Here is a 19,229-nt window from a genome sequence, read left to right as displayed (position 1 = left end):
TCATGTGCTGTGGTCGTGTCTAGGTGCAGGTCCTCCATCTGATCTGGATACGGCCCGGATCGGGCTGACTACATCATGTGTACATCATGTGTCTAGGCGCAGGTCCTCCATCTGATCTGGATACGGCCCGGATCCGGCTGACTACATCATGTGTTGTGGTCGTGTCCAGGCGCAGGTCCTCCATCTGATCTGGATACGGCCCGGATCGGGCTGACTACATCATGTGTTGTGGTCGTGTCCAGGCGCAGGTCCTCCATCTGATCTGGATACGGCCCGGATCCGGCTGACTACATCATGTGTTGTGGTCGTGTCTAGGCGCAGGTCCTCCATCTGATCTGGATACGGCCGGATCCGGCTGACTACGTCATGTGTTGTAGTCGTGTGTAGGCGCAGGTCCTCCATCTGATCTGGATACGGCCCGGATCCGGCTGACTTTATCATGTGTTGTGGTCGTGTCTAGGCGCAGGTCCTCCATCTGATCTGGATACGGCCCGGATCCGGCTGACTTTATCATGTGTTGTGGTCGTGTCTAGGCGCAGGTCCTCCATCTGATCTGGATACGGCCCGGATCCGGCTGACTACGTCATGAGTTGTGGTCGTGTCTAGGCACAGGTCCTCCATCTGATCTGGATACGGCCCGGATCCGGCTGACTACGTCATGAGTTGTGGTCGTGTCTAGGCACAGGTCCTCCATCTGATCTGGATACGGCCCGGATCCGGCTGACTACATCATGTGCTGTGGTCGTGTCTAGGTGCAGGTCCTCCATCTGATCTGGATACGGCCCGGATCGGGCTGACTACATCATGTGTTGTGGTCGTGTCTAGGCACAGGTCCTCCATCTGATCTGGATACGGCCCGGATCCGGCTGACTACATCATGTGTTGTGGTCGTGTCCAGGCGCAGGTCCTCCATCTGATCTGGATACGGCCCGGATCGGGCTGACTACATCATGTGTTGTGGTCGTGTCCAGGCGCAGGTCCTCCATCTGATCTGGATACGGCCCGGATCGGGCTGACTACATCATGTGTTGTGGTCGTGTCCAGGCGCAGGTCCTCCATCTGATCTGGATACGGCCCGGATCCGGCTGACTACGTCATGTGTTGTAGTCGTGTGTAGGCGCAGGTCCTCCATCTGATCTGGATATGGCCCGGATCCGGCTGACTACATCATGTGTTGTGGTCGTGTCTAGGCGCAGGTCCTCCATCTGATCTGGATACGGCCCGGATCCGGCTGACTACATCATGTGTTGTGGTCGTGTCCAGGCGCAGGTCCTCCATCTGATCTGGATACGGCCCGGATCGGGCTGACTACATCATGTGTTGTGGTCGTGTCCAGGCGCAGGTCCTCCATCTGATCTGGATACGGCCCGGATCCGGCTGACTACATCATGTGTTGTGGTCGTGTCTAGGCGCAGGTCCTCCATCTGATCTGGATACGGCCGGATCCGGCTGACTACGTCATGTGTTGTAGTCGTGTGTAGGCGCAGGTCCTCCATCTGATCTGGATATGGCCCGGATCCGGCTGACTACGTCATGAGTTGTGGTCGTGTCTAGGCGCAGGTCCTCCATCTGATCTGGATACGGCCCGGATCCGGCTGACTACATCATGTGTTGTGGTCGTGTCTAGGCGCAGGTCCTCCATCTGATCTGGATACGGCCCGGATCCGGCTGACTACGTCATGTGTTGTGGTCGTGTCTAGGCGCAGGTCCTCCATCTGATCTGGATACGGCCCGGATCCGGCTGACTTTATCATGTGTTGTGGTCGTGTCTAGGCGCAGGTCCTCCATCTGATCTGGATACGGCCCGGATCCGGCTGACTACGTCATGAGTTGTGGTCGTGTCTAGGCACAGGTCCTCCATCTGATCTGGATACGGCCCGGATCGGGCTGACTACATCATGTGCTGTGGTCGTGTCTAGGTGCAGGTCCTCCATCTGATCTGGATACGGCCCGGATCGGGCTGACTACATCATGTGTTGTGGTCGTGTCTAGGCACAGGTCCTCCATCTGATCTGGATACGGCCCGGATCCGGCTGACTTTATCATGTGTTGTGGTCGTGTCTAGGCGCAGGTCCTCCATCTGATCTGGATACGGCCCGGATCCGGCTGACTACATCATGAGTTGTGGTCGTGTCTAGGCGCAGGTCCTCCATCTGATCTGGATACGGCCCGGATCCGGCTGACTACATCATGTGTTGTGGTCGTGTCTAGGCGCAGGTCCTCCATCTGATCTGGATACGGCCCGGATCCGGCTGACTACATCATGTGCTGTGGTCGTGTCTAGGCGCAGGTCCTCCATCTGATCTGGATACGGCCCGGATCCGGCTGACTACATCATGTGCTGTGGTCGTGTCTAGGTGCAGGTCCTCCATCTGATCTGGATACGGCCCGGATCGGGCTGACTACATCATGTGTTGTGGTCGTGTCTAGGCACAGGTCCTCCATCTGATCTGGATACGGCCCGGATCCGGCTGACTACATCATGAGTTGTGGTCGTGTCTAGGCGCAGGTCCTCCATCTGATCTGGATACGGCCCGGATCCGGCTGACTACATCATGTGTTGTGGTCGTGTCTAGGCGCAGGTCCTCCATCTGATCTGGATACGGCCCGGATCCGGCTGACTACATCATGTGTTGTGGTCGTGTCTAGGCGCAGGTCCTCCATCTGATCTGGATACGGCCCGGATCCGGCTGACTACATCATGAGTTGTGGTCGTGTCTAGGCGCAGGTCCTCCATCTGATCTGGATACGGCTCGGATCCGGCTGACTACATCATGAGTTGTGGTCGTGTCTAGGCGCAGGTCCTCCATCTGATCTGGATACGGCCCGGATCCGGCTGACTACATCATGTGTTGTGGTCGTGTCTAGGCGCAGGTCCTCCATCTGATCTGGATACGGCCCGGATCCGGCTGACTACATCATGTGTTGTGGTCGTGTCTAGGCGCAGGTCCTCCATCTGATCTGGATACGGCCCGGATCCGGCTGACTACATCATGTGTTGTGGTCGTGTCTAGGCGCAGGTCCTCCATCTGATCTGGATACGGCCCGGATCCGGCTGACTACATCATGTGTTGTGGTCGTGTCTAGGCGCAGGTCCTCCATCTGATCTGGATACGGCCCGGATCCGGCTGACTACATCATGTGTTGTGGTCGTGTCTAGGCGCAGGTCCTCCATCTGATCTGGATACGGCCCGGATCCGGCTGACTACATCATGTGTTGTGGTCGTGTCTAGGCGCAGGTCCTCCATCTGATCTGGATACATGCTGGATCTGGCTGACTACAGTAAACCTCGGGATAAACAGAGAGACTAACATTAGCTTAGAAGCCATTCTTCTTATGATGTAACGAGTACATCGGGTGTTATGGGAAGTGTTCCCGGTTCCGGCTGACCTAGTCTAACAATCATTTAACTGATTTGAATAATAGAAATTGGTAATGTTCTATGTGAATGCCAGGTTACAGAGATGTGTTTTTATTCTAGATTTAAACTGGCAGTGTGAGTCTGCTTCTCTAACATTGCAAAGTGTAGGTGCTAAATATGAACTAGCTAGAATTTTGAGATCGCAATAAACCTGAAGGACTATAATGTGTTAAGACCTCGCTCAAGTACTGGGGAGCTAAACCATTTAGTGCTTTGTAAGTTATTAGCAAGATTTTAAAATTCATGTTGACAGAACCAGGCTAATATGGTCATATTTCCTAGTTCTAGTAAGAACTATTGATGCTGTGTTTTGGATCAGCTTTAGTTTGTTTATTATGCATGCAGGGAAACCACTCAGTAGAGCATACAATAATTGAGGTTATGAACGCATGAAGTAACTGCTCCGCATTTGTCATTGAGAGCATATGTCGTAATTTAGATATATTTAGCTGATGAATAACAGTATTGTCCTTTACAGATGGAGATCGGAACGAGGCTGATGGTGAACACAGATGAGAGTCACTGAAGATGGTAGAAGGTTCTTGGAATGGGATCGGATGACGAGGATGGCAGGTAAGTGGAACAGGTAAGGATCGAGGTAGAGTCTGTGTGTCCATGGAGAGACGAGATCAGACAATGAAGAGTGGTGCAAGTGAATGTATATAGTGAACAGGTGACGAGGTACAGGTGTGGTGATTAGTAACCAGGGGAGAGTGAACGAGTGGGTGGAGTCTGTAGATCTGGTGGAGCCGTGACAACTACGACGTGCTGAGGTTTTTTGCCCAATCATTAAAATCTTTGTCTTCAAATCGCGTTCTTCTTCTTCGGATGTAAATCCAATAAGCTCGCGCGCGTCTTCCAAACTCGGCAAACAGCAGAGGACTGATGAGGTTAGGTGCTTTGTTTTTGAGGTAATGAGCGCGATTTGCATGTCAATATATTTTGCGCGTGTGGTCACATTAAAACTAATGAGCAAGGGTTTGAGAAACTGGATATCTTGTTGGTTTTATACAAATTACTTAAACAGAGAATATTTGTTTTCTTTTGAATCAGGTCATTTAAAACTACACACTTAAATGTTTATAAAGATATAGAGCTCATAAATGTGTGACAAGTATTCACTGAGTTTGGTTTTTGTTTAGGGACGTGCTCAAGGAAAAAAAAGTTCACGAGACGGAGAGGCAGAAAGCACACACTGTTTATTTTCTTTATTTTACAAAAGCACAACGTTTTGTTTAGATTGTAAGTGGACACATACAAAAGTAGACATCTCACAGATTCTTTTTTCATATTTCTTAAGTCTGTATGACCATAACTGACGAAGTATTTTAAGTCTATGTTGCTGCTATGTAAAAAAAAAACAGCAAAACGCGCCCGCGCGTTTGCCGACCCCAGAGGGTTAAAGGCACAATATGTTATTTTTGCCACTAGAGGTCACTTATTCAAAACAAAGGCGTAGCTTGATAACGCCATCAATGAGTGTGGAATCGTGGGCGTTGTCGTCTTGACTGTTCACCTAGACAGCCAACCGATGGAAATCAGTCTGACGGACTCGGGCAGAAATCATGTTCATGGATGAACTAATGTATTAAAATTTAATAACCTTACTGTAGTATGAAGCAGGGTAGGGCTGAGAGCCTGGGATATTTTACGCTGCTGTTTTCATTGTGCTTGAATGCCACAGTCGGCCACTGCCTCTCCTTTCGTTTTGTTTGTTTTTCATACTATTAAAGTTACGTTTAATGCCCACTGTGGCGAGCAGGCAGAGGGCCATGATTGATAATGAGCGACACCTGCGCAACGCACCGGTCTCGTATCTCTCACGGAGGAGCGACGACAGTGAAGGACGAGAGAGGACCAGGCCTGGACATTTATGTTATGTTTTGTTTATATGTGTTACAATTATGTTTGGTATCTTAAATTAACATTATTTTATTTTATTCTAATGAAATAGCCGTGTGTGCGGCTACAACGCTAATAACTACTCATACAAGCACTTTATCTGACAAATTAAAATTGTGGGGTAACAGAGCGCTGTTTTACTTGGTTAAAACAAAAGTTATGTTTGAACGTTACTCTGTGTGTTTGCTCGGGGCAGGTATGAGACACTTGCTGCACACATTAGTAAGCTAGATCAATATTAGAATATCATATTAATAGAAGTTGCTAAATGGCATGCAGTTCATTTAAAAAATACTATGTGATGAGAAAATGCTGTATTACTGTTACTGTGGCTATGTTAGTCACTTGACAAAATAACATTGTCTCTCAGGCATGACATAAACATGTTACTCGTGGTAAATCAAGAACAGCTATTGTTGTGCTATAACTATAATTCGTTTTCTGTCGATAAATGTATCCAAACAGTTGCTCACCTGTCTAATAAAATGCATAATAAAGTGTCTTTGGTGTTCCCATGGTTTCTGTAGAAGTAAAAGCAAAAATCAAGGGTAGCGTATAGTATACACATATACTGAAGAAAATGTGTCAGTTCAAAGTATATACAGTATTTATGCTCACTTCTGCCCTAAGTTTTACATCTGACTTGTCCATTTTAAAACCTGCTTTCAGGAGCATTGTAAATAAGTACCCATTAAACCCGGAGTGCAGCATAAACTTATCATGAGACATTTAGTTTGTGGAAAAACTTTGTGAAAGGATTCATGGATGATAGAGGCAACTGCTTGCAGCACAATATTCTCCCTTGAGAAACAACCTCTATTATTCTGCATTCTTTCAGAAATAATATCACACTCTCTGATGTGGTGAATTATGAAGACACTGTAATACCTTCTTCCCATGCTGACATTCTTCTTAATTTCAGAAAATGATCACTTCTAACTAAGTATGGAAGTATTTTTATATGCCATAATAAAGATCATTATTTGTCCTTAGTTTGTGTTTTTTATGTCTGAAAGGATGAGGGATGCTGTGGTTAGATTTTAGAAATCTGGGCAAAAGAGAACAAATTTACATTAGTATGACAGTGACGAAAAACAGCAGTGTAGGAATTCCAGATAAACTGCGCAAGAGATATTTTCAGAGGCTACTTTGATTCAATGTTGTGCAAAAGAATAGTGGATTATTTGCCTGCTGTAAATAATTTAATGTAAAATGAGCAATATTTTATCACAATAGAGTTGTCAGTCATCTTAATACCTTAATAACGCATTAGTTACGGTTAGGCTGAAGTATCAAGCTACTGGTTTGTACCACAATACCACTCGGGTTGCTTCAAGTTTCTGTGAGTAAATATAATCCTCATTCCAAATCTGGAGAAAACATATATATTAATGACCTGTTTGTTACATTTTGGTTTGTGTAGGAACCACTAACTGCCAAAAAGTTATTTTGCCTGGAACACATTTACACGTGTAAACCACATTAAAAAAGCACCTTCCTAGATTAGTTTGTTTGACTTGAGAGGGGTTTAAACCTAACTTTAAAATAAAGTTGGTTTGGATCTTTCATGTATGAAACAGAATTAATTTTTGTCAATTTATTATTGATATAAATAGTTTGCAATGACTTCCAGAAGCCGTCCCCAGATGCTTTGTTTTTCCGCTTAATGTTACTTCCCACAACGTTCTGAATACGTTTCACTGATCCTGAAGCTGTATGGGTGCATGCACATTATGACTGCTTTGAGACAGCATAGAAATGTTGCAATCTTTATACTCTCTAAAACCGGAGATCTTCTCACATATCCATTTTTGTTTCCACAGTACCTCTTCGGTATTTTTTCAAATCTTCCTTGAGTAATTCTTAGAATCAAGGTACATGCGCAGATCACGCACACATACATGAGAGAGGCTGGAAAGTTTGTCTTTACACTCTCAGTTCGGACAGACCCCGCTGATGATGAAATTTATGTAAATTATACTGTGCGCAAGATGTAGCAGCAAAGGGACAGCTAAAGCATACGTTCGACTGAACCCTAAGCCTGAAATGAAGAAATCTGTATCGTTGCTGCCTAAACGCTGCCTTGATCATATGGACACAAGGAGAAAACAAATGTAAAGTTGAGGAGAAGCAGGCCAGCTCTGGATGGGTGTCATGAGGATGTGCTTTGGCGAGAGAGAGAGAGAGAGAGAGAGAGAGAGAGAGAGAGAGAGAGAGAGAGAGAGAGAGAGAGAGAGAGAGGGAGAGAGAGAGAGAGAGAGAGAGAGAGAGAGAGAGCATTCCACAGTGGTTCTGCTGCTGGTTCAGCCTTACATGGAACACTGGACTGCGCTTTATGTGGTTCTTAGGTTTATTACCCACAGTGGAAATATTGGAAATATATGGAAATATGCCATAATCTTAATCAACAATTGATATTTACATTTTCATTTTCATTTATTGTCTTGATTGTCCATTTTTTGCCACTTAGTCTAACCTTAATTGTGTATTGTATTGTAAGTGTATTGTAATTCACCCTTCGCCGGGTTTTGATTGACAGGCAATCTGACCAATCATCGCTAATAATATGTACTGCCATTTTGTCCGACAAGCAAACTACACAGTGTAGTTAGTAGATTAACATTTGTGGACTAGAACTTGTGTATTGATATCTTTCCGCGGTTGAAACAACTTTACTTCTGATGTTCAATGATGTTTATTTGATGCTGTAACTAGTAGTAAAGAGGAACAGATGACATTTGCACCAATAGTGTGATCTCTGTCCAGGGACGCCTGCCGTTCCCCAGGGTCATGGGTCATGATTAGGGACGTCATGATTGTGGAATGGTGTCATTCAATGGTGATTAACAAATTGTCTTTTTTTTGTTTATCTCAGTCATGTTAACTTTACAGAGCATGCACATGAAAGTACATCTACACAAAACAATATAACAGCAAATAGAATGTATGACACAAACCACAATGAGCTCCGGAACTCAGAGAGAACTGCTTCATGTGAAGCGGCGGCTGTTAGTAAACAAACCTGTCCAAGACCTTTGACACTATTGAGATGAATAATAGCCAGCTAAAGTCTTACAGAGTACACCTTTGAAATATTTCAAATAATATTTTAAATATTACAATAATTACAAGTGTTTTACTTTAGTTGTGATGGTGTCTGACATACTGTTGTTATTGAAACCGAGTGATTTGTATTATCATTGCTTAAAAGCTGCCTTGATTATGTGGCCAAAAGAAGAAAACAAATGTAGAGTTGAGGAGAAGCAGGCCAGCTCTGAGGATGTGTTTTGGCTGCAGAGAGAGAGAGAGAGAGAGAGAGAGAGAGAGAGACACACAGCAAGAGACACAGCGAGAGAGAGAGAGAGAGAGAGAGAGAGAGAGAGAGAGAGAGAGACACAGAGAGAGAGAGAGAGACACAGCGAGAGAGAGAGAGGATTAAAGACACTTTTATTTTAACAAACAATTATAAACAAACATATTTGTTCAACACAATATGATGATGATGATAACAACCATTCATCATCACAACAAATAAATAAACATTAAAATTTTAGCACCAATTCATCATCATAAACTGTACATAAAACATGGTTTATCCCCCAAATTTCCATAAAATGCTCTATGCGCCCAACTAATTTATAGTACGCATATTCCACTCTGAGACGAGAACCCACTAGGCCCAAAAACATGAAAACTGGATTTACTGCACCTTGTCCAACTATCTTATTTTTTCTAGTTTTCCAGATGGCTAATTTTGCATTCCCAAAAAGAAAATTAAGTAAAACCAAAACATTCTTTTGCTCAACGGTGTACTTTGGACCAAAGATGAACAACTGAAAAGAGAAAGTTTCTCCCAAAGATGTAACCCACTCTGTTAACAAAGAGAACAAATCCATCAACCTTGTACATTGCATGAACAAATGAAAAACAGATTCAGTATCTACACAAAAAGGACAAACCACACTGACACTAGGATCAATATGCACCACATGCCTGTTTGTAGCTATGCATCCATGTACAATCCTCCACTGGAGGTCACCAGTCCGCTGGTCAATCGGACGCTTGTACATGATACGCCAACTACCATTAGGGGAAGAGTCAGTGCCAAAAACCTCTGTCCATTTCGTTGAAAGAACCCCAGTCAAAGAACGTAAATTAGACACTTTTACACAGGTGACATAAAGGGCTTTCTTTCCCACCGACTCAAATCCATCCATTTGTGGAGTTCTGAAAGACAGTAGACCCCTCCTCTCCTCCTGCCAGTCCTTCACAGCAGCTCTTACAGTCAGAGAGGGAAAGCAATACTCACATCCACCTCTCCATTCATCTATCATGGCTGGATTATCCAGGAAGGAACGATAGTTAAAATCCAGTTCTCCAATGACCTCTGTGATGAGCTTTTGTAGTACTCTTGTTGACTTTACTCCAGCTTTCCTGCCCAATGATTCCACACTGGTGTGTAGTAAATGCCCCAGCTTTGTGCACCCAGCAGACAGTAGACGTGCACGCAGAAAAGCTGAGGATAGAAGTCTCGAAGGCAGAAAAGAGTTAAGAAACAATGGTTCCTCCAACAGCCACATCCCGGCAGTTACTTCAGGTGATCTTGAAAATGCAAAAACTTTCCAGGCTTCCAGAACGGATTTGTAGAAGGGAGTAAGATCTGTAAGCTCAGTCTCTTCTAGCTTCATCAGAAACAAATGCTTATCAAGTCCCATTCCACCAGCTCGTCTCAAAAGTACCACTGCGGTGTCAAACCAAGAGCTATCATTGTTGTATAATAGTCTCTGGGCAGCTTGTAAACGAAATGTCATTAACCTGGACCTGATATCCACCAAACTGTGGCCTCCTTCTTGTGTTGGAAGAAACAGTACAGAGGAACGCACCCAATGTTGTCCGGACCAGAAAAAATTAACCAACTTCCTTTGTACTTCTTGCACTAGTCCAGCCGGTGGTTGTAACACATTAAATCTGTGCCACAATGTGGAAGCAACCAAGTTATTGGCAATCAAGACTCTCCCCCTGTAGGATAGTTTGGGTAGCAGCCAAGTCCAGCGAGACAATCGGGTGCATACTTTCTCCATAACACCCTCCCAATTTAACTTCTGAAACTCGTTTGAACCTAAATGAACTCCCAAAATTTTTAACCCTGCTTTGCCCCAATTAAGCTTTCCTGGCAGTGATGGCAAACAATGTAGAGGATCTTGACCTGCCCAAAAAGCCTCACTTTTGTCCCAATTTACCTTTGCTGATGAAGCCTTCTCATATAAATGAAGGACTTCAGACAGAACAGTAATATCTTGCCCACGGCTAACCAACACAGTCACATCATCAGCATAAGCAGTAATAGAGATATTTGTATCCTGAATCACATTTGGTATTGAAAACCCACATAAAGTCTTTCTTAAATTAAAAAGCAGAGGTTCAATAGCAATACTGTACAACAAACCAGACAATGGACAACCTTGCCGTATTCCTCTTTGGACAGAAATTGGTTTACTCAAACCGCCCCCAACTTTCACCATACACGAAGCCCCAGCATAAAGGAGTTGTATCCAATTTAAAAAACTTTCCCCAAACCCCAAAACTTTAAGTAAATTGAATAAATAACTGTGATCCACCCGATCAAAAGCTTTTTCCTGATCTAGGGCAACCAAACCAACTCCTAAATTAAAAGTTTTACAAATGTCTAAAATGTCTCGTACTAAAAACAAATTATCCATTATTGACCTATTTGGTATGCAGTATGTCTGATCTTTATGCACTATTGTGTGTACGTATTTCTTTAACCTATTAGCAAGACATTTTGACAAGATCTTATATTCCGTGGTCAATAAGGCAACAGGCCTCCAGTTCTTTAACAAAGACAGATCTCCCTTTTTAGGAAGCAAAGAAAGAACAGCACGGCGACATGTAACAGGCAAAAATCCATCTTTGAAACATTCACAAAAAACTTCATAGAGATCAACACCAAGAAGGTCCCAAAAGTGTTTATAGAACTCTGAAGTCAACCCATCGACACCAGGGGAACGCCCCGAGCTGAGCTGTGTGGCGGCAGATGAAAGTTCCTCAAACGTTAAGAAAGAGTCCAAGGCAGTCTTAGAGTCAGAGTCCAATTTAGGAAGGCCTTGAAATAACTGTTCAGCACTGTCCAAGTCACAATGTTCTGCAGTGTATAAACAGGAGTAAAAGTCCACTGCATGATGACGCATTTCTGCAATGTTAGTAGTGACCCTTCCATCGGGCAGACGAAGGCAGGCCATTTGTTTGTGCTGCGCTACTGAACGTTCCAGGTTAAAAAAAATATGCACTTGGGGCATCCATCTCATTTACTGCAATAAAACGAGACCTCACCAAGGCTCCTTTCACCCTTTCATTTAACAAGGACCCCAACTCACACTTTTTTTGTTGTAAACAGTAAGACAAACCAGGATCATGTCTATCCAACAAATCTTTCTCTATGGAGACTATAGATTGTTCGAGAGATTGAATAGCTTTCTTTATCATATTCGTGGAATTAACTGTATATTGCTGACAAAACATTCGTATTTGTGTTTTTCCAATTTCCCACCATTGTCTTAAATTTTCAAAAGTATGTTTTTTTTTTTTCCAACATTCCCAGAAAACTTCAAAATGTTTACAGAAGTTAACATCTTGTAATAATTTAGCATTAAAGTGCCAATATGAAGATTTCCTTGAAGACTTTGATAACACCAATGACATTAAAACCATATGATGGTCTGAAAACCCCACTGGAAAAATTGAGCACTCAACAACCCGATTACTAGAACATTTAGATATATAAATTCTGTCCAAACGGGCAGCACTCACTCTATCATCAGATACTTTTAGCCACGTATATTGTCTGGCAGTGTTATGTTTAATCCTCCACATATCTAATAATTCAGCCTCTTTAATTATTTTAGACAAATAAATGGAAGATTGCATATGAGGTTCCTCAGAAGTTCGATCAATGGTAAAATTTTCTGTGCAATTCCAGTCTCCCCCGACTATCACATTATCATTATTGTGACACTGTTTCAATATACCACTTAAAATCTTAAAAAAAGTGAGTCTCTCATGCCCCACATTTGGTACATACACATTTATGAAACAGAAAAGAAAACCTTCAATTTCAGCCTTTACTAAGACAAGACGACCTTTTATAACTTCTTCAGAGCTTAAAATATCAACTCTAGTTTCTGGAGAGAAAAGAATCGCCACACCTGCACTAAAATTTGTCCCATGACTAAGTATCTGTTGCCCCTTCCAGCACATTTTCCAATCAGCCTCATTATCTACATCACTATGAGTTTCCTGAAGCAATACAACATTTAGTCTTTTCAGCTGTATGCTTTCTAATAACAAATCACGCTTATGTCTATCCCTCCCACCATTAACATTAATGGAGCCCACCCTCAAATTATCCATATATGTATTTAGGTGGAGGAAAAAACAGACATAACAGAAAAGAAGAAAAAAGAGGAAACCCATGTGATGCATTCCTGATCAGTTTAAGAAACTTTTTTTCCTCCTTTCCTACATTTTCTTATCACTGTAAGATGCTTCTTTAGTCGAAAACGCTTTTTTTCGCTCAAAATATCGAAACCAACTGCTTTTTGAAGAACTGTAACAGACCTAACAAACTTCTCAATGTCTGGGAAAAAATCTTTAACATTCACCTGTTTGCCAAAAGTATCATCCAAGAAGTGATTTATTTCCTCAAGGGGATATAAGGAAATTTCCTTTTGTGAGCCCTCAATGTCAAATGAATCTGCATCATCAGACATGGCATCAATGCTATCATTGCCTGTACAAGTTAATAACCCACTCGGATTAACTTCATCAGATTCCTCACCATTATTGTTACTTTGCTCAACGTTACTGATACCTGGTACAATAACGCTAGTTCCAGCTATGGGGTTCTCCGCATTCCCGCTGCGAGTGACGTCACTAGCGCTGCACTCATCTGACTGCATCGGCACCGCAGACACTAACTCAGAGATGACGCGCGCTACTGTATCAGTTTCTGACTGTAACCCAGAAGGACCTGCGATTTCATTGTCAACTGAGATGATCACAGCATCAACATCCCCCTCTGAAACTATTTGTTTCGTTCCCCCATTCTCTTTACGTGGACACGCAATCCGCTTATGCCCTATGTCACCACAATCAAAACATCGCAAGTTGCCAGTAGTTGCATAAACCATATAAGATCTCCCTTCATGCTTTACACGGAAAGAAACATCCAAAGTATTTTCTGGAGAGTCCAAAAACATGTACACTTGTCTTCTAAAAGACTGAACATGTTTTAAAGACGGATGTTTACAACCCAAAGAGATCGTTCTGAACTCGCTAGCAAACTTACCGAATCTCACTAACTCACGTTCCAACGCCTCATTTGAAATGAAAGGCGGGATATTCGAAATAATGATTTTACTAGAAGGTGCATAAAGCGGAGTAACCTGCACAAGATTATCACGTATGACAATACCATTTTCAATCAGCCTACAAGCAGTATTTTTCTCTTTTACAAATACAACAACCGCTTTGTTCATTCGGGAGGCATAAATAATACTTTCAAACCCTACCTCATCTCCCACTGCCACGAGAACGTCCTCTACCATAACACCGTCATCAGGTACACACCGCACACCATGCTGCAAAGACAGAGATGGCGTCTCTGGAGACGCCATCTCTGTCGCGCAACCTAGTTGCGTTTAAAAATTTAACCGCTTACTATACAAAAAAGACCTGTCAGAACATGCAAAGGAGAAAAAAGTGAAAAGAAAAAAAAAGAAAAGACAAGAAAAAGAAAAGAGAAAGAAAAAAAGTAGGAAAACAAAAAAGTTTGCAGGTCAGTTCTCACTCAAACACCACTCTCACCCAAAAACTCCCAGCATGCAAGAGAGAGAGAGAGAGAGAGAGAGAGAGAGACAGAGAGAGAGAGAGAGAGAGAGAGAGAGAGAGAGAGGGGCAGAGAGAGAGAGAGAGACACAGCGAGAGAGAGGGAGAGAGAGAGAGAGAGACACAGCGAGAGAGAGAGAGAATTTTTGAATTTTTACACTCCTTTATTAACACATTTTTTGTCTTTTACAAATCCAACTTTTCTTTTAAAATTACACATTTACACATTTTTCCTCCAAATTAAAACCCCTTAAATGGGAAAATAATTATAATTTAATAAAATAATAAAATTACAAAAGAAAAATTAAATGTTCCTCTTCATCAACTGTACACAAAGTTTTTCCAATTCCCCAAATTTCATTAAAAACCATTAAATTATTTGTAATTTTATAGTAAACAAATTCTGCTTTAATTCTTGCTGTTATTAGGCCTTTAAAAGTCAGATCAGGGTCCACTGAACATTCACCATTTAGTTTCCGCTTCCTTGTCAACCATATTGCCAACTTTGCCTCACCCACTATAAAGTTGATCAAAGAAATATTCAGCAACATATTTAAGACCAAAAATAAAATTCACTGTACTAAACACTTCTCCCAATTTTATGAACCAATCCTCCAAGGTCTGAAATAATCCTCTTAATCTAAGACAAAACAAAAAAACATGATCTATTGACTCCTCAACATTGCAAAAAACACATCCCTTTACCACAGTGGGATCAAAATGTGCCACATGTTTGTTTGTGGCTATCGCCCAGTGAATAACTCTCCACTGGAGATCTGCAGTCCTTTTCTCTATGGGAGATTTATACAAAGTTCTCCAACATCCCCTAGGGCAGGGGTCGGCAAGTAACTTTGGCCGCGGGCCAATATTTTTTTTATCCAGTAGATGGCGGGCCAGCTATGATGGAATTCGTTACGGTGAAATCACAAAATATAATGCACACAAACGTGTCCCTACTACTTATATACAACCACTGATGAGCATAATCGGTTTTGATGAAGAAAAAAAACTAAAAAAAAAAAAACTATACAAATGCAGATTAGAACCCAGAACCTTTTACACACTTGACGAAATTTCTACCACTGGACCATTTAAGCACACAAGAAAATGCCGCGGATACATCTTATTAAAGATAAATTAAACCCCATGTACTATTTAAATCGATTGTTGGACATGTTATTGTACATTTATCTGATTAGCATTGTATTACCAATGGACTGTACAACTTTTGAACTTTATTCCTTTTTTTAAATTATTATTTATTCGGGACACAAGAGGTCTGCACGGGACTGTTTTTTTTCCGTCCCGCTCCCACAAGGTTCAATTCAGCAACCGCTTAAAATACTTAAAAGTAAAAGCTTAAAAGTGTTCACCTGCTTTAAAAATTTAGATCTCGTTTTCAGAATCTCAAATCTCAAAAACAAGTCGTTTTAATTGTTTTAATTTTTGGTTTTAATTTGGGGGGAAAAAAAACGATTGAACGAATGATACACGGCAGTGATGCGCTGGTCAATGTATAAACAACCCACACCCGACCGACGTTTTCAACCCGCCCGCAACTCGGACCGCAAACAAAAGAAAGAAAATATTGTAAACCTACCCGACCCGCTTCCTGGCCCGCATATTGGGCCATAGACGTAGGAACTAGGGGTGCGCATTTTTCTGAATGCTGTGTTTTGTAATAAAGGCTTGATTTATTCATTTATTTCGTTTCATTTTCTTAACAATTAAGATGCTGCATGTGTTTATCCAGTCTAATCGACGTGTGCGTCTCTCCTCCTAATTTCCCAACAAAAATCCCGCCCCCTCTCAGAAAATACATAAAACTCGCATTACTGAGCTATATGCGTTTAAAAGTAGCCTATTAAAATGGCACAATGGCATTGCTCAGTTCAACGTTTTGGGAAATCGGGCATTTTGTCCCGCTTTAGCTCTTATTCAAAAGTTAATAACGCGCTCAACATTCAGGTAAATAAGGATGTCCCACTTTCATCTCTGCAGACTGAGCTCGTGCATCATCCTCGCGCATTCAGCCAATAAAGTGTAGACCTATGTATTTCATAGAACATTATGTCTAGTACTATATAAATTACAATGGTTTAATTGGCATCTTTATTTCAAACGACCCGACCGACCGCGACCCGAATATCATATGACCGCAGGCACTCGTCGCTCATTTTGGATCATCCCGCACATCACTGATTCACGGGGCCTATTTGTAAACCGTTATAGTAAAAAAAAAAAAAAAAAAAAAAAAAAAACGGACTTTCAAAATAATCCGGCGGGCCAGAAAATATTGCTGGCGGGCCAGTTTTGGCCCGCGGGCCGCCAGTTGCCGACCCCTGCCCTAGGGGAAGAATCTGCCCCCAAAAGATCTGTCCATTTGGATTCCTTTACTTTTGCTAGGGAGGAGTAGTGAGTCACTTTCACACATGTTATGTAGATTGCCTTCTTAGATGTATCTTCAAACATTATTAGCTGAGGAGTTCTGAAATTGAGAATTGAATCCTCTGGTTGTTCTTCAATGGCTGCAGAAATCTTTAAGCATGGAAATGCATATTGTTCTTCATTGTTCTGCAGAGTCACCTCATTATCCTCTTGAAGCTGTCTCAATGCAGAAGGTAAAAACGAAAAGATTCTCTTTAGTATCATCTTCATGAATCTCACAGACTTGATACCAGTCAGACAGCACATCTCTTCAGGACTTTTCCAGTTGTTGCCAGTTCTTAAATAAGATACTTTTGTACAGTGAGCTTTTGCCATTACAGATCTTAAACTCTTCAGAGTTAATTCCTTGACTTCTATCAAAGGATTGCTGAAAAGAGGTTCATGTTGTCTCCAACTTCCAAGATCTGAAAACTCTCTCTCCACTTTAAAAACAGATTTCCATGCTTTTAAAATTGACTGATAAAAGGATGAAGTGACACTCAAATCCAAATCAGTCAGCCTTATTAAAAACAACTGTTTGTCATATTTAAAAATGTCCACTTTTTGCAATAAAGCACAAGCCGTATCAGTCCACATGGATTCCCCAGAATACAAAAGTCTTTGCACCGCTTGGATTCTAAAGGTCTTAATTCGACTTTGTATGTCCATTAGTCCATGTCCACCTTCGTTGACTGGCAAAAAGAGCACAGCAGCCTTTGTCCAGTGATATCCAGACCAAAAAAAATCAATTAATCTCTTTTGGATTTCACAAACAACATCATTTGGTGGGCTCATTACAATCATTTTATGCCAAATCATATAGGCAACTAAGTTGTTAACAACCAGGGCCCTCCCCCTGTATGACAGCTTAGGTAACAACCACTTCAATCTGGACAATTTTCCACACACTTTTTCAACCATACCCTCCCAGTTCTTTTCCTGATATCTTTCCCTCCCAAGAAATACCCCTAAACACTTCAACCCTTCATTTCCCCATTTAATTCCACCTGGGAGTACTGGAGGTGGCTCCTCTTGCCAATTCCCCATAATGAACCCTTCACTTTTGTTCCAGTTGACCCTTGCAGATGAGGCCTTTTCATAAATATTAAGACTTTCTTTTAATACGTCAACATCATTTTTGTTTTTGATAAAAACAGTGACATCATCTGCATACGCAGATACTTTAATAGGCCTGTTTTCAAAGCCTTGAATTGCAAACCCTTGTAATTTGTTCCTTAATTGACATAATAGGGGTTCAATTGCTAAAGAGTAGAGTTGTCCTGATAAAGGACATCCCTGTCTAATACCTCTATTTATTAAAACTGGCTGACTAAGTCCACCTCCCAACTTGAGCATGACTGATGCCCCATTATATAAAAGTTGTATTCCTGATAAAAAAGAATCTCCGATTCCAAAAGCTTTGAGAGTATTAAACAAAAAACAATGATCAACTCGATCAAAAGCCTTTTCTTGATCGATTGATAGTATACCTAGATCTTGATTATCCATGTTTGCCAAATCAATAACATCCCTTAAAATGAAGAGGTTATCCATTATAGTTCTCTTTGGTATACAATAAGTCTGATTTCTTCGTATCAAAGACCCAAGGTATGTTTTTAGTCTATTTGAAAGACACTTTGCAAGAATTTTATAATCTGTACACAATAATGCCACTGGTCTCCAATTTTTTAAAAGACCAAGGTCGCCTTTCTTGGGGAGTAACGAAAGTACAGCTCTTTTACAACTTGTTGGCAGTTCCTTCTTTTCAAAAGAGGCTTTAAAAACCTCCAACATGTCTTCCTTGAGTACATGCCAAAAATGTTTATAAAATTCAGCAGTAAGTCCATCAATTCCAGGGGCTTTTCCAATAGAAAGTTGCTGAACTGCTTTTGACAATTCTTGTATCGTTATCTCAGAGTCCAACTCCCAAGGCATATCTTTGAGTAAAAAGTCCATACTTGAGACATCACACTTTTGTGCTCCAAACAAGTCCTTATAAAAATCCATTGCAAGCATCCTCATTTCTTTTGGATCAGAAGTTAAAGTTCCATTTGCACGTTTCAGGTGTAACATCTGCTTTCTTTCCATTACTTTTCTTTCCAGATTTAAAAAGAACGAACTAGGAGCGTCCATATCATTCAAAGAAGAAAAACGAGCTCTAATTAAAGCTCCTTTTGCATTTTCATGAAGAAGTGTTCCCAAAGCTTTCTTCCATTTTCCCAACATGCTTACATCTGTTAAATTATTATTAACTGCATTTATTTCAAGTTGTTCTATATCTCTCTCCAGTTCTTTGATTGTCTTTTTAATCAAACTGTTCGTGTGGGCAGTATAATTTTGACAAAACATTCTTATTTGGGTTTTCCCCACTTCCCACCATTGTACAATATTATCATAATCATTTCTCCTTTCTTCCCAGTTATTCCACAATAAAACAAATTTCTCACAGAAATGTACATCATGCAACAATTTAATATTAAAATGCCAATAAAAACTTTTAAACTTATTTCAAGTGAACACAAATGATGGTCTGTAAAACCATTTGGGGAAATAACTGATTTTTTTACCCTATTA

This window comes from Phoxinus phoxinus (assembly GCF_949152265.1).
Source record: "Phoxinus phoxinus genome assembly, chromosome: 11".
NCBI lineage: Eukaryota > Metazoa > Chordata > Actinopteri > Cypriniformes > Leuciscidae > Phoxinus > Phoxinus phoxinus.
Note: the sequence above shows the minus strand (reverse complement) of the source record.